Source organism: Caretta caretta, chromosome 8 (assembly GCF_965140235.1).
Source record: "Caretta caretta isolate rCarCar2 chromosome 8, rCarCar1.hap1, whole genome shotgun sequence".
Taxonomy (NCBI): Eukaryota; Metazoa; Chordata; order Testudines; family Cheloniidae; genus Caretta; species Caretta caretta.
In genome coordinates this window covers 15,920,032-15,929,407 of record NC_134213.1, presented here as the reverse complement: position 1 = coordinate 15,929,407, position 9,376 = coordinate 15,920,032, and positions in this window count along the sequence as shown.

Genomic DNA, 9,376 nt, shown 5'->3' with positions numbered 1-9,376 from the left:
CATTTCTCAAACTGGGGTCTGCGGGGGTATTCCAGGGGGTTCATGGGTCCCCCTAATCAACTCCTCTCCCTCCCTTTCCCAGCGCCTCCTTCATGTTCCCTGGCGTGAAGGAGGCACTGGGAGGGAGGGTGAAGAGTGGGGACCCTGGGTCTGTGCCACTCCTGGAAGCAGCCAGCACATCCCTGCAGCCTCAGGGTTGGGGAGAAGGGGGTTTCCATATGCTGCCTCCAGCCCAAGCATCGACTCCGTAGCTCCCATTGACTGGGAACTGTGGCCAATGGGAGCTGTGGGGGCGGTACCTGCAGGCAGGGGCTGCGTGTGGAGACCTCTGGGGCTGCTGCCAGATGGATGTGCCAGTTGCTTTCGGGAGCTGCCCGAGGTAAGCACTGCACCCCTCACCCCTTCCCACACCCTAACCCTCTGCCCCAATCCAGGGCCTGCACCTAAACTCCCTCTCAGAGCCCACACCCTCTCCCGCACCCAAACTCCCAGCCCAGAGCCTGCACTCTGCACCCAAACCTCCTGCCCAGCCTGGTGAAAGTAAGTGAAGGTGGGGAAGAAAGGGGGGAATGGAGTGAGCAGGGCCATGGCCTTGGGGAAGGGGACGGGTTAGGGGCTGAGCAAGGAGCCTGTGGGGGATCCTCCAAATATTTTAAAATCAAAATGGGGGTCTGTGGGTTGTTAAAGTTTGAGAACTGCTGTCCTAACACATTAGTCCTTAAAGAGTAAGGGTGTCCCCAAGAGTTGCACAAGGCCAATTAAAAGGTGTTGTGTTGACAGAAAGGGTGTCTCAAGACTTTCCTAGAATGAGTCCTGACTTGCAAGACTATACTGTCTTCCTCCTGTGACTCTCTCTTTGCTGCCAGCTCTCCCATCCACACCCTTGTGTAGAACATCTGGGAGATAGCCCCCAATCGTGGGGTGGATTAGCAGCTTGTAGGAAGCTATCTGGGGCAGATAATAAAAGAAGGGACTGCAACAGGAAAGAGAAGAAAATGAAAGGCAAGTTTCCTCTCATCTGCCCAAAAAAATCTTTCACTTCAGAAGCAAACAGCTCTAGGAGTTTGCTTTTGTGTTCTTGGCCTACTGGTATTTTTCTCTCCTTCATGGCCTACTTGCATAGGAGGGAAATAGTAGATGTGAAAATCTTGAGTTTAGTAAGACTTCTGACACAGTCATAGAATTGTAGGACTGAAAGGGACCGCGAGAGGTTATCTAGTTTAGTCCCCTGCACTTACGGCAGGACTATTTTCTAGACCAATTTATTCCAGTGCTTAACCATCCTGCCAGGAACTTTTTCTTAATGTCTAACCTAACCCTGGCTGCATTTTAAGCTCATTGCTGCTTGTCCTATCCTCAGAGGCTAAGGAGAACTGTTTTTCTCCCTCCTCCTTGTAACAACCTTTTATGTGTTTGGAAAACTATGTAGTTATGTTTCCTCTGTCTTCTCTACTCCAGACTCAACAAACCCAATTTTTTCAATGTTCCCTTGTAAGTCATGTTTTCTAAATCTTTAATCATTTTTGTTGTTCCTCTCTGGACTTTCTCAAGTTTGTCCACATCTTTCTTAAAATGTGACACCCAGAACTGGCCACAATACTCAGGCTGAAGCATAATCAGTGCAGAGTAGAGCAGAAGAATTACTTCTCGTGTTTTGCTTACAACACTCCTGTTAATACATCCCAGAATGATGGTTTTTGGTTTTTTTTCCTGCAACGGTGTTACACTGTTGACTCATTTAGGTTGTGATCCATTATGACCCCAGATCCCTTTCTGTAGTACTCCTTAGATAGTCATTTTGTATGTATACAACTGATTGATTGTTCCTTCCTAAGTGGAGTACTTTGCATTTCTCCTTATTGAATGTCATCCTATTTACTTCAGTCACTACATGACATTTTCTTAAGCAAACTAGGGAAATGTGATCTAGATGAAATTACTATAATTTGGGTACACAAATAGTTGACCACAGTCAGGAGTAGTTATCAAGGGTTTGCTGTAAAACTGGGAGGGTGTATCTAGTGCAGGGGTGGGCAAACTATGGCCTGGGGGCTGCATCTGGCCCTCCAGATGTTTTAATCCAGCCCTCAAGCTCCTACTGGGGAGCGAGGTCCAGAGCTTGCTCCTCTCCATGTGTGCTGTGGCTCTGGGTGGCTCCTGGAAGCAGTAGCATATCCCCCCTCTGGTTCCCATGCATGGGGCTGCTGGGGAGCTCCGCATGCTGCCCCTGCCCTAAGCGCCGCCCCTGCAGCTCCCATTGGCCGGCAACCACAGCCAATGGGAGCTTCAGGGGTAATGCCTGCGGACAGGGCAGCGCACAGCGCCGCCTGGCCATGCCTCCACGTAGGAGCCGGAGGAGGAACATGCCGCTGCTTCCGGGAGCTGCTTGAGAGCCTGCACCCGTGACCAGAACCTGTACCCATGACCCCCACTCCAGCAGCCCGACCCCCTGCCCCAGCTCTGATCCCCTCCTGCTCTCTGAACCCCTCAGTCCCACCCTCTTGCACCCCTGAGCCTGCACTCCTAGCAGGAGCCCTCACCCCCCCAGCCCAGAGCCCCCTCCTACACCCTGAATTCCTCGTTTCTGACCCCACCCCAGAGTCCGCACCCCCAGCCGGAGCCCTCACCCCCTCCTGCACCCCAACCCCCAATTTTGTGAGCATTCAAAGCCTCCCATATAATTTCCATACCCAGATGTGGCCCTCGGGCCAAAAGGTTTGCCTACCCCGATCTAATGTGCTCCTGCAGGGGTCACGGCTGGGTCCAGTACTATTAGTGACTTGAATAATAAAGTGGGGCATATGTATAAAATGTGTGGATAAAACCAAGATGGGAGGGGTTGCAAGCACTTTAGAGGGCAGGATTGGAATTCAAAATGACCTTGACAAATTAGAAAATTGATCTGAAATCAACAAGATGAAAGTCAATAAAGACATGCAAAGTACTATGCTTAGGAAGGAAAGGTCAAATGCACAACTACAAAAGGGGAATAACTGGCTGGGCAGTAGTACTGCTGAAAAGGATTTGGGTGTTATAGTAGATCACAAATGGAATATGAGTTGTCAATGTGATGCAGTTGTGAAAAAGGTTAATATCATTGTGGGGTATATTAACAGGAATGTCATATGTAAGAGATGGGAAGTAACTGTCCTGCTGGACTTGGCACTGGCAAGGCCTCAGGAGGAGTACTGTGACCGATTCTGGGCCCCACACTTTAGGAAAGATGTGGTGAAATTGGAGAGAGTCTAGAACAGGGTTCTCAAAGTCCCGGCCCCCAGGTCCTCTGTGGCCCAAGAGCCTCCCCAATGCGGCCTGTGGGCCTCCAGCAATTTTGAGGCCGGGTCTCTGCCTTGGCCCCACCTGCCACCCCCAGGCACACCCGCTCCCAGAGCCCAACCTCTCATCCCTTTTGCACCCAAACTCCTGAGAGCCTGCACCCCAATCCCCTACCCCAGACCACCTCCTCCACCCAAACTCCCTCCCAGAGCCTTAGGCAGGTGGGGGTGGAGTTTTGGGGGGTGGGTTCTGGGCGGCATGAGTGACATTGGCCCGTTCGGAGGATTTGAGGACTGGCACTGGCCCTAAGGTAAATTGAGTTTGAGACCCCTGGTCTAGAAGAAGGCAACAAAAATTATAAAAGGTTTAGAACACTTGACCTCTGAGGAAAGGTTAAAAAAACCTGAGCATGTTTAGTTGGATAGTCTTCCAAATATGCTAAGGGATGTAAGAGGACTATGATCAACAGTTCTCTATGTCCACTGAAAGTAGGACAAGCAGTAATTGGCTTACTCAGCAGTAAGGGAGATTTAGGTTAGATATTAGGAATAACTTTTGAACTATAAGAGTAGTTAGCCTCTCGAATAGGCGCCCAAGGAGATTGTGGAATCCCTGTCATTGGAAGGTTTTAAGAATAGGTTAGCCAAAGAAGGTCCTGTCTCAGCACAGGGGGCTTGACTTGACCTTTTGAGGTCACTGTTAGCCCTACCTGTCTATCGTGCTATGCATGTGAAGCACTCCGCACCTGGCTCCCAAATCTACTCCACATATGGTTCTATCTCAGTGGGAATCAATCTAGTGAAGGGTTTCAGAGATTACAGAGCTAGTATAGGAATGAATATCTTTAGCCCATTCCCTTACACTTATTTTAGGAACACTGAGGATACTGGAGAGCGTAGTGGCTGTGCAGAGTCTGAGTTCCTTTGAAGCTACTGTGTAATGGCACAATACAGATAAAATACAATTGATGTAGAAAGCTCCAATGCAGAAAGCTTTCAATGATCTCTGTCAAACAGCCTTGACATAGAAGGGTGTACAGTCATTTTCCACAACTTCTTCATGTGCAGATACTTGCTGATGTCAGCCTGGAGGGAGGAATTTCAATTATAATGCCACGTTGTAGGACTGATGTTCCCTAAATATGCAAAGAACAGCCCTTGCATTTATTTTGTAGCCCAATTGGACCGGTGATCAAAATAGAAACCTTATCAGACAGATTTTCTGCCCCCCACCCGCACCCCCCCCTACGCTTCTGGCTACCTCTGTACCCGCTCATGGCAAGCAAGAATTAAACCTTTTGTACCCCTGTCTCTGGCCCTGCTGTTTAAGATGGAGATCAGTTGGTAAAGTACAGCAGGTCAAAAGAGCTGAGCCTGAAGCAATTGCTTGTGCTGAATCTGAGCCCTTTTTGCCGTTGCATCTTGTTCATCATAATTCTGAGGAACCCTAATCCATTCTGCAGCCAGTCTCCGTATTGCCTACTTAGCAGCCCTTACAAACAAGCAGAGATGAGTACAAGAAGCAATTGCCATCCAGCGCTTTAAGCAGGGAGCTGGAAAGGCTTTTAGAATCTCAGCTGGCACTAGTCACATAACCTCCTCTGTGCGCCAATTTCCCTATTTGTTAAATGGGACTTGTGGTGGTGATGGGTTGTGTGGTGTGACACTTAATTTGTCTGTAGTGGACTTTGAAAGTCTGATGAGCTGTATAAATATAGCTTTCACCCCCTCTTGCGAAAGAGTAGCTTCCAGTTTAGAAAGGAGCGCTCTCCCTCTTTTCTTGCTTATGCAAGTCCCCTCTTGTATTTCTTCTGAAAGGTGAATATTATAGCAGTGGAAGTCAACCGGTTGTCTTTTTCTTTCCAGAATAGGTAAAACACGGGTAATGGCAGCTTCCTCAGCCCTAACAGGAAAGGACATCAGGGGTGGGCTGTCATTCAGCTGGAATTCTTTACCAGATAAGGATTACCATAAAGGATATGGATACTAAGTTTGAGATGAAGGATGTTTGTGTGAATCAAAGAGCGGGGTGGAGATGCACTGCAGCAGAATGCAGCAATTTGCCCACATTTTAGCTCAACAGCTCTCAGAGCTTGAAATAGTCTCAGGCTTCACAAAGCAAGTAAAAAAATAAAAAGCAAATACTGTCGCAAAGTGCTTTTGGCCTGCAGCAGAAAGAATGCAGGTGTTCTCCAGCTTGAAGAAATAGTCATTCCCTAGGGAAGATATCCATTACAGCAATGGATACAGACACTCTACTAGCTCAGTAAAATCACACTGTAGAGCATTGTTTGAAAAAAAGGGTGTTTTACACTTTTCATTAGTTTTACTTGTAGCAGGCTAAACCTGTCATTTAAGCTTTGAAACGTGAGTTGGGTGAGGGAGGGAGGAAAAAAAGCTGTAAGCTTGCAAAGGATTTTATACTGCAATCTAGTATTATTAAGTCTGCCTTTGATGGGCTTTGCCACCATTCTTACTAATACTAAAGCGATCACCTACCAACGTTTGCCATAGTGGCTTGGAAATTGTAGCTGTTTCAGTACACTAGTTTTAGGCTTTGATGCCACTGAAATATTACTCCTGAGGGAATTCTGCTCTGAAACCATTACAATTCTGCACCCAATATTTTAAAATTCTGCAAATTTTATTTGTCAGTAAATAAATGGGGCTCCAGCACAGCAGTGGGGAGCATAGGCCATTGGCTGCACTGAGGTGGGAGATCACCCTGAAGTCCCCACTTCCCCCAGTACGGGGATTCGGCAGTGAGGCTGCACCTGACCCTAACACAGTGCAAGGGCCGGGCCGGGCCTGCCCAGAAAACACCCTGGGGCCCTGCCCCTCTGCACCAGGTGTGGGTGGGCAGGTAAAGTCCAGCAGGATCCAAGCGGAGAGAGGCTTAGTGTGGGGGGATCCAGGTGTGGGGTGAGAGGTTTCTGAGTGTGGGCAGCTCAGTGGGAGATGGGGATGCACAGGGGCTCATTGGGGGGTGCAGGGGCAATGGGACTGCAGAGGATCCAGGTGAAGGTGGTTGGGGCTCAGCGGGGGGGGTCTGGGTAGGGGAAGATGGGGCTCGACAGGGGTGGTCTGGTTGTGATGGACTCATTGGAGGGGTCTGGGCGCTGGGGCAGGGGTCCAGGTGGAGCTGGGTGTGGGTGGGGTAGGGCTTGTCGGGGTGAGGGGTCGATGGGCTTGCTTAACAGGGGTGCCCCAGCTGCTGCTGCATGCCAGGCTGCCACTTCCCCACCCCTCCCTTCCACATTCTCCTCCCCTGCCCTATTCCACCCCCCCCATTCCTTCCCCACTGCTTCTTCGCCTCCCCCCTTCCCTTACCCAGCCCCACTGTAGGCATTCACTGTTGAACAGAAACAGGAAGACACCCAGCACCCAGAAAGAGAGCGCAATTGGCACTAGAAAAAGACAGCATTCAGCTGCAGTCAGCAGAGCTGAGAAGTAGCCTCCTTCAGCTGGACAACTCTGCGCTTGCAGAAATGGGGCAGGGGGAGCAGCACATAACCCCATGTGCCCCCCATACCTTGCCTTTGGGGAATTCTGCACCCAAAACTGCACCTATGCTCACCCCTCCGCCTTGCCCTCTGCACAGCTTTGCTGCAGGGACTTGAAGTAATCGGGGGGGGGAGACATTTTCTGCGGGTACGCAGAATTCCCCCAGGAGTAAAATATAACTCAAACCCAAAGTCAAACTAAAAACAAGGTAACTCATTTTTCATTAGCACTGGATGAGCCAACAAGGTGATTTAGCACTGAAGGGCTGTTTCCCTTATCTTCAGGTTTTTCTACGTGCTTGGCAAACATCTAAGATGGGGCTGATCCATTCCAGACAAAGCAGTATGAGCTTCTTCACTTCAGTTAGGGTTGGACTATGCAAAATATAGCTATTAAGGTATTAAATGCCGCCCATGTTCCTACATCTCCGTTAATGAAATGGTAAGCAATCTACAAGTTTCACTTAAGATTCCTTTCAGTGCCTATCAATGGGGTATGAGAGAGGCAAAGCCAGCCCTTTCCATATCCACCGTCTTGTTGCTTGAAGATCCAGCCGTCTGGGCCCAGTGATAGTTATCACAAAGGCAATGTGCATTCAGAGAAAATAATTTCACTGTCTCCCTGCCGGAGACACTCCATGCACATTCTCAGCAGCTGCCTGAGGAACAACGTAGCAGTAGGTTGCTTTTCATCCTAGCTCTAAGCAAAGGGTAATTAAGCCACAGGGGAAAAAACAGTTGGAACTAGCTGAAGTTCTTTAGCTGTTTGGCCTGAGAAAGGTGAAGCCCTTTGAGCATAGCTAGCAGAGCCTGTATTGACACTGCCCCTAAAAGAAAAGAGATGTTCTCATTACTTTTTAGAGACAAGCTGGAAAAGGAAAAACCTTGGGTATAAATATAGCTCTACAACAGCTATTACAGACAGGAAACTATCTCAATATACCCTAGTGTAAACATATCTCAGGTATAAATGTAAGATTTATCTTACATTTACGCTGGGACCATCCCTGAACTGAGAAGCAGTTGTGTTCTGTGTTGGTAACGCTACTACCTCATTAGTCCCAGTGGCCAATGAATTAGACAGCTCATACAAGAGCCAGCTGAATAAAACCATTATTGTGTAATCATTTTCACAATAGGGCAACAGTTCCCAAACTTTTGAGGGTCACATCCCCTTACAGCTGTCCATGCCCCCCTGGAGCCAAGAGTGGGGCCACAGCTTGGGGGAGAGGGGAAACGCTGACAGGAGTAAGGGGGCCAGGGCCAGACTGAGGCTGGGGGCAGAGCTGCAGCTGGGCCCACAGCCAGGTGCTGCTCCATTCCCGGCCTTGCCCCCAGCTGGGAATGAAACCACAGCTGGCAGCTGTGAGTGTCCCAGGACTGGGAGGGGAGCCATGCTGGAGATGGGGCCAAGGATGCAGCTGGGGGTGGGACCAGAGCAGAGCTAGGTGATGTGCCCTCCCCACCCCTATGGGGCTGGCTGGGGCCCTGCCACACCCCCCTGGATGGTCCTCCACACCTCCCTAGGGGGTTGCGCTCCACACTTTGAGGACTTCTGCAATAGGGTCAAATTCCACCTTTAATTATGGCTCACTGACTGAGTTACAGATTTAGGACTACATACTGTCCTTGAGCCACACCAGATCTCTTATGGCTGTCAGCAGCACGTTTGCAAATAGAGCAAAGGTAGAAGGTGCTTCTTTGTAATATTTAAACTTTGAGTATGTTGTATGGTTGGATTCAGTGTAACTTAGTTGTAAAACTGAGTATTTTCCACTACTTATAAGGGCTTGGCTACACTTGCAAGTTAGAGCACCTTAAAGCAGCCCTGGGCACCCTAACTCCTGAGGTGTCCACACTGGCAAGGCACACAGAGCGCCTGGACCCTGCAGCTGGAGCGCTCTTGGTAATCCACCTCCACAAGAAGCATAAAGCTTGCTGCACCCCGGCTGAAACGCCCGGGCATCAGTGTGGACGAGGTGTTGCAAATCTACAATTACTGCGCAGTGATTGGCCTCCGGAAACATCCCATAGTCCCCTGAAGTCAAGTGGCCACTCTTGTCATTGTTTTGAACTTGGCTGCAGGCATGCGGATATCCCCTTTCAAAGCTTCGTTTCTGACAGTTGGCATCCTTTTCTGCTCTGGGCCAAAGCAAACCATTACTGTGGAATGCTGCTGTTGTGAATGTGTGTGTGTGTGTGTGTGTGTGTGTGAGGGCCCTCCCCCCCCAAAACACACTATCTCTCCCCACATACACACAACACACTCCCTGTCACACTCCACCTCCACTCCCCCATTTGAAAAGCATGCTGCAGCCACTTGCACACTGGGATAGCTACCACAATACACTGCTCTTGGTGGCCACGCCAATGCACTTGCCGGTGACAGTGTAAACACATAGCAGCGTTTTCCCTGCTGCGGTCTCCAAAGGCTGGTTTAACTCCCAGTGCTGTACATCTGCAAGTGTAACCAAGCCCTGACTTTGGTTCTTTTCATGCTCCTCCTTTAGAAAATAAAGGAGACACATAGAAGGCTTCCACTCCCATTAAAATCAACAGTGAAACTGTCTCTTTATTATGCACTTAAAGTTGCATACA